The sequence below is a fragment of the Magnolia sinica genome, chromosome 2 (genome assembly GCF_029962835.1).
Source record: "Magnolia sinica isolate HGM2019 chromosome 2, MsV1, whole genome shotgun sequence".
NCBI lineage: Eukaryota > Viridiplantae > Streptophyta > Magnoliopsida > Magnoliales > Magnoliaceae > Magnolia > Magnolia sinica.
Window position 1 is genome coordinate 106,032,093 of NC_080574.1, and position 8,142 is coordinate 106,040,234.

The following is an 8,142-nucleotide window of genomic DNA, read 5'->3' on the forward strand; positions in this document are numbered from 1 at the left end:
AGTGTAATGCTAAATAGCATGAATTTTTCTTAATATTTATGGGCTGAATTTTACACCCTGACTTTTCAGGACCCGAGTATATGACCTATTTTTCAAAAATTCGAGTGTTAATTTTAAAGGATGGTCAAATTCGAGTATACATTTTTTTTATTCAGAGTAAGCAGATGAGTGTGGTATGGACAAATCGTCATAAATGAAAATTTCATTATCATTCAAATATACAAGAAGCTGCCCATAATGACTTATACAAACCAATATCCTCATTCTCATAATTACAAAATGAAATAGTATTACATGTGAAATAAAGTAAATTCAACAATCTTGGGATATGAAATCCTGTAGCAACTTTTAGCAATTACAATCATGCATCCTTGTCAATTATAGCACGGTCCTCATCAATATAAACATAAATGTTACATGGGCCACCTGTGCTACCTGTACGGTTATATATTTGATAGATAAGTGGCCAACTCAGTGTGAATTCTCCTCAAGATTACACACCACCGTATTAGGTAAGAAATAGTATAAAACATCCAGGTAGCCAAAACAGAGTAAATGCAATCTTATTATATGCATGAATGCGTGAATATAATCATTGTCCTGGGAAAGACATCCAGACGGACATTGGGCTCGTCACCCATGAAATCATCGACCCAGGAAAGACATCCAGATGGTATGTGCCCTGGGAAAAATATCCAATCAAGCAAATACGTACATCACGTATAATAGCAATAGAAGCTGGTCTGTGCCATGTATGTATAATTAGTCAACCCGTTATTAGTCTAATTACAACCAGCCAATTTAAATAAGCTCAAAGGTCACTACGAGGACTTATCACCAGTGTAGGCCTACAACTCAAGCATAGGTCCCATACCACCATCCCCTGCTCATGAGACTACCATCTTAGGATGTTTAATAGAAGCTCATCGACTAGTGGCCAATCATATTATAGTATATGAGGCTTACCATCGCATAGTTGTTTAATATAAAACATCAAACCCATATAGGGAAAATACCAGCACAAACCTCATAGGATGATACCAAAACAAGACACATAAGGCAAATATCAAAATAAGCCACATAGGGCGAGTATCAAAACTATGCGATAAAAGACCATCCTTGAAAATCACTTAGACACAACAACACTGGATGGTAGGCCCATATCAATGATCCATCTAGACCACCACTTAATAACCATTAAATCGAAGGTCCATTGCAATCACCATCAATCGAGTTATATCCCAAGTATGGGTGTACATTTATAAGTGGGGGGTTTTCCACTAATGTACTAGTTTAAATCCCAGAAGCAATCCACAAGTAATCCAATAGCATGAATTAAATATATAGGATAAACATTAAGCATGTAATATAGCAATTCAATTTCCACCAGTTAACACGTGATTATAAAAGGGAGATATTAATTATAAATTAAAATACAATGTATAACTTAAACTAATGGGAAGATGGAAAGCTCAAGGGGAAGAATCATCACCTTATGGATCGCCACTAATGTTACTAGGAAGCACGTGTGCCCTTAAAATCAATCCTACCTTAAATTGTAAAATTATATGGTTAGATATAAGTTATATACGTTCCCTATGGTTAAGACCATAACCTAGGGTTCAGATAACCTAGTTTTAGGGTTTCGTCCTAGGGCTTAGTTCAATGCTTAGATCCTAAGATTTGAATCCAAGATTATTATTATTATTAATATTATTATTATTATTATTGTACAATGGATCAAATAATGCCCATAACAGGAGCATTGATCCATCAATGTTAATAATGATGGTTCATAGGTGGGTACTTAAATATACTAACAATGCCTAATGTTCTTATAATAATTAATAATCCATTAGCTAATAGATGTACTAGAGATAGAATATTCACTAACAACAATGTGATGATGACTAATAATAATAATTATACTAACCCCATAATGAAAGTGGTAACATTTTCTATTCATACTAATAGTAACTATCAATGCTGAGTCCTTTTCATGATAATACTTAAGGAAAGTAAATGCAATGTAAGTGCCTAATGATCCTAGTTTTGTTTATAATGTTCAATGCTAATGTGAAGAATCAGTCAATGGTCAATCCCGCTTAGTACATTGTTTATGGTTAAAGTCCTAACCCAGGGTTTGAATTACCTAAGTCTAGGGTTTCATCCTAGAGTCTAGGTCTAGGCTTAGACCTTAGGGTTTGGACTCTAGTTGGTGCACAATTAATTAGAATGTTGATTTAATAGTTACAAGGTAATTGTTAACATTGATGATACAATTAATATTAGCTAATACAGTGACCATAATCATCATAATGGTGATAACTAGTACAGTCTACTATCAATGATAATTATTCAAGGATATCAAATAAAATACTAATGTCTAAGGCTGGTTTGAGTCATCAGCTTATGGTTAATCATGCTTAGTAGTCGCAATTCTCATGGTAATACAAATGATAAGAAACCAAAATAATCTTCTTTGAGGAGGGAAGTTGACTTACATTAGTTGACTCGGTTCAGCCCATAAGCTAGTTGGTTCGAGTTGAATCAACCCAATTTGGCACCCGAGTTGGCTCGGCTCAACACCTCCACCAACACCACTCCTCTCTTTCTTCTCCTCTTCTCCTCCTTTTCTTTCTCGCTTCTTTCCACCTTGCTGGAACGTCCAGAAATGAGCCTGGACAGACCACCGCAACTCAAATCAGCTAGACTCGGCTCCAGCCGAGTAAACTCAACCACCAACTCGATCTCCCTCTCCTTCTTCTTCTCCTCTCTCTCTCTCTCTCTCTACTTCTTCTCCCTATTTCTTTTGCTAAAACTCCAGTAAGTACTGGAGGTGACCCAAACTAAGCTCAGAGGGGTTTCAGGTGGTGGGTTCGCTGGTGGAAGGAAAACGGTCGGCTTTCGAGCAGCCACTACAAAAATGGAGGGTTAGCTCCTGTTTCCTCGATCCTCATGCCTCTTATACTTGCCCTGATCCCTCCTAAATCATCGGATCAATAGCAAGTGGTCAGGATCTGCTCTGTCCGAAACTGCCTCCAAAACAGTGTGTAGAATGGAGACCGGTCATGGTTTTGAAGCCCTAAACCACAGCTAGAATGGACGGCTAAGATGTGCCTAGACAGAGGGCTATGATTGGAGGACTTCCCTTCACGCGAATAGCCCTGTTGGCAACAGCAGATTTCTATTTCTAGAAATGAGTGTGTTTATGGCTTGATTTAACGCTGACACTGGGCACATGTGTGTGCAATCCAATAGTGGATCGACCATGATTTTGTTCAGCTTCGGGTCCTTTATAATATAGATGGTTTAGATCGTCCATATGGACGATCAGGGTGGGCCATGGTCGGTCAAAAATGGACATTGTTCATCCGCTAAGTTGAGTTTTCAAATGAAGAAAAGGAGGGAAATCCCTTCCCCTTTGGGTTTTTCACGGTCAGACGCGGTTTGACCGAGTCTGGCTGTTCTGGTGGGACGCATGAGCACGAAGACGTGTGCTCACTTCCTAAATGTGGGGTCCAGCGTGATGTTTATGATAAATCCACACCATCCATTCTATTTCTGGGTCCCTAATCAGGGCCCTGTTTGACGATCAGGCGGACCTAAGGCCTAGGTGCACCATACTCTTAAGTTCTTACTTCAAATGATGGATTTTTTTGTTGATCTAATGGCTAGATCATCTCGGGATTGAACGTCAAGGGTTGAAAAGGTCCAAGGGACCATTTAAGCTAGAAATCAATGGTCAGGTTATGGATATATGACCTGTTATGCTTTTATAACTCTAAATATCATGTTACACCATTATTATTATTATTATTATTATTATTACCATTATTATTATTATTTTCACTATTATTATTATCATTTCCCCCACATATGCATGCATTTCTAGTCACGTTGTGGGTCCCACTTATGATTTTATATTATTATTATCATTTATATAATTTTTCATATTTAATTTATATTTCCACAGATTGTTAATATGCATAAATTGTATGAATGTAAGTAAGCGAAGATTATTATATATTATTTGTGTATCATTTGCATGGTGATACGTGTGTTATGTTTTGGATTTTATACAAGTTGTTAAATTGCTTGAAATATGTTATCCACTATAAATTTTTCTAGTATATTTTATTTTTATGTATTATAAATTCTATAATTTTAGTTTATATTAATGATATTGTAAGTGTATACACATAGTATGGATTATGGTTACATATCATTTTAATATGAAAATCTTAAATCTTACAAAGTATATAAATAACCTTCCATAGTGTATATGTTTATGTTGTATTATTTTTGTATTTACATTACATTAGATTACATAACACTCGAGTACTGGAAAGTACGGGGTGTTACATTGAAGCTATTAGTACTACATGTCATATAATTCATCATGTTTACATTAGAAAAGTTAAAAACAAAACAGCTTATGAACTATGGTTTAACAAAATGCCCACTGTCAAATATTTTTAAACTTTTAGAAACAAATGTTTTATTTTATGTGACCATGAAATTTTGGGAAATTTTGAAGCCAAAAGCGATGAGAAAATATTTCTAGGATGTGTTATAAATAGTTGGGCATGCCAAACTACTTAACAAAAGAACTGGGCTTATACAAGAATCGATAAATGGATGATCAACCGATCACACCCAGTCTTGATCAAGTTGATTATGATATCAATTTGGTTAATCTACCTAAATCTTCTTCTAAATCTAATAATGTTGAGTTAAGGTTAGTCAAAGATCATCTGACTAATCAAATACTTGGTAACCCTCACACTGGTGTTCAGACTAGAAAACAACCTAAAAATATATGTAATCATGTCTACTTTACCTCTCAAAATTGAACCAAGTAATATAAATGAGGCACTCACTGATGAAAGTTGGATAATAGCCATGCAAGATGAAGTAAATCAATTTGTTAGAAATGATGTATGGTATCTGGTTTTCAGACCTTTCGACAAACTTGTGATTAGAACCAAGTGGATTTTCGAAAATAAAATTGATGAAATGGGGAATATTATAAGAAATAAGGCACGACTGGTTGTACAAGGTTATACTCAAATTGAAGGTATCGATTACGATGAAACCTTTGCACCAATTGCGCGTCTTGAATCAATCAGATTATTTATTTCCATTGCATGTCATAAAAAAAATCAAAATATATCAAATGGATGTAAAACGTGCTTTTCTAAACAATGATTTAAATAAGGAAGTTTATGTTGGACAACCAAAGGGTTTTGAAGATCCCAAACTTTTCGATCATGTTTACCATCTTAAAAAGGGTCTTTAAGGTTTAAAACAAGCCCTCAAAGCATGATATGAAAAGTTGACTAAATTTTTGCTTAGTTATAATTTTGTTATGGGTAGTGTTGACAAAAGCCTGTTTGTCAAGAAATATAATGATGATATCCTGATTGTTCAAATCTATGTTGACGATATTATATATGGATCTACGTGCACTAATCTATCTATTAAGTTTGCAGATATTATGAGATCCAAGTTTGAAATGAGTATGGTTGGCGAACTGAACTATTTCCTTGGATTACAAGTCAAACAGCTTAAAGATGGCATATTTCTCTCAGACCAAACGTGCATTGAACCTTGTAAAGAGGTTTGGTTTTGAAAATGGTAAGAATTTTAATACTCTTATGAGTACGATTCTTAAACTCTCAAAAGATGAATCAGGTATAAGTATAGACTCTCGACTATATCTCAGTATGATTGGTAGTCTTCTTTATTTAACTGCTAATCGATTGATATTTCATTCAGTGTTGGCATTTGTGTTAGATATCAATCGGATCCTAAAGAATCTCACTTATCTATTGTCAAATGGATAATCAGATATGTCACAAGTTCCTTAGGCTTATGATATTGACATGATACATTTATACAAACCACAGGTTATACTGATGCAGACTGGGCAGGTAATGTAGATGATAAAAAATCTGAGTGGTGGATGTTTCTATGTTGGAAACTTCTTAGTATCATGGCTTAACAAAAAGAAAGATTTTGTATCCATTTCCACTGCAGAGGTTGAATATATTGTTGCTGAAAATATTTACCCTCAGTTAATGTGGATGAAAAGAATACTAGCTAATTATGGAATTACGCAAGATATGATGACCTTATATTGTGATAATTCAAGTGCAATAAATATCTCTAAAAATCCAATTTAGCATTCTCGTACAAAGCATATTTACATAAGATATCATTACATTCGAGAATTAGTTGAAGATAAGACTATCATGCTAGAAAGCATTCAAACTGAGAAGCAGCTTGCAAATATACTAACTAAGTTGCTTGACGGTATTAAATTTTCTAATCTGAAGCATGATATTGGACTGTGTATTGTTAAATAATTATTCTTTTCTTTGTATTTATTTTTTATATTTATTTGTAATTAAAATATGCATGAAAAGAAAATTAAAAAGTGATATTATTGCATGAAAAGAAAATTGAAAAGTAATTGTCACACCCCAAACTCAGAAATTGGGCTCACAAAATTCTCGATCGCCGAATCCGGCGCTGATAGCCTCTGTAGTACCACATTCTCGGCTCTTGGCACCCATATACCAGGTTCCGATCCTGGGATCCAACAAGGAGGATTTTCAACATAAATTTATTCCATAAGAAGCATAAGCATAAGCATAACCCACAAACAACAACCAACAACATCACCACATATCCACTATAAAAAAAAACTTTGAGTACAATGCATAAGAAAAAATACAATATCGATATCAAAAGCTCCAGAAGGCAGCTGCACGCTACAAACTCAATGCTGCTGCGGCGTCCTAGCATTACCCACATGCAATGATTGTGCATAAGCTTATAGAAAGATTAAAGGGTGGTGTAAGTGTGCACAAGGTATATGCCAAGAATGTAATATCAGAGTAATGCGAAAACATGTTGATAAGTCCATGAATACTATCAGTCGTACCAAGGCTATGTGATGCAGGGCATGAATGTTATCGGCCATACCAAGGCCATGCGATGCAAGGCATGAATGCTATCGGTCATACCAAGGCCATGCGATGAAAGGCATAAATGTTATCGGCCATACCAAGGCCATGCGATGCAAGGCATAAATGTTGTCGGCCATACCGAGGCCATGCGATGCGAGGCATGAATGTTGTCAGCTATACCAAGGCCATGCGATGCGAGGCCTACATAGCCAATGTCATGTGCAAGATGCAACTCAAGCATATCAATCCTCATCTTAATCCATATAATAATACAGTTCATCTCTGGAATATTATCGGGGTCCAGTACACTCAACACCAACTTGTCGCCCCATCTAAGCGCGCAACTGGGTAAGTGAAAGAGACCTCACTATCCGCCTGCCAATATCAGGCTCAGCTTATTGATAGCGGACCCATTCCTTAAGCTGGGTCAGACTCAGCTTAGTCATTACCCCCTCACTTGGGCGGGTAAGGCCACACCCCCTTCCAACCGACCACGACACAGTGAGAGACTCGGCCAACTGGTATTCAGCCCTCATGCGCTCATACATTCACTCAGTCTAGACATTGGAGCATCCTCTTGGTACCATAAGGGTTTGGAAACTTTCATCCTGAGACATCTATGGCACCCCCATGCTAGAACAAGTATTTTTAGTATCCAATCCTACCATCCACACTATGCCAGTAGAGGCCATAACCCTAATATCACTAAGGTATACAGTAATCATATCACACAATGCAAGATGCATGAGTCACATCATCCAGTCATGCATCCATCCTGTGCATATTACGCACTCATGTAGGGTCACTCCGTTTATCAGGGAGTCCCATAAATAATCTGTCCAATGGCATGTTCTATGATCAATCACTTCTCATAACAAGCATGCAATTAATGCGTATGAGCATGTATCATAATGTTATGCTAACACATAATCAATTATAATCGGCCTATATATATGGCAGGGTCCATAAAAGGACAGCAGATCCATAACATGAAGGTTATTCCTCAATTGTGGATATACCAAATCTGACATCACAGATCCTACCATCTACGGTAATGATATACTCTCCTCATGACAAGGATGGGCCTAAGAACAAGGAGTGGGCTTCCTCGCCCATTCTGACACGTAAAAAACTAGGCTCCCTAATGGGCCCGATATGCATAAGG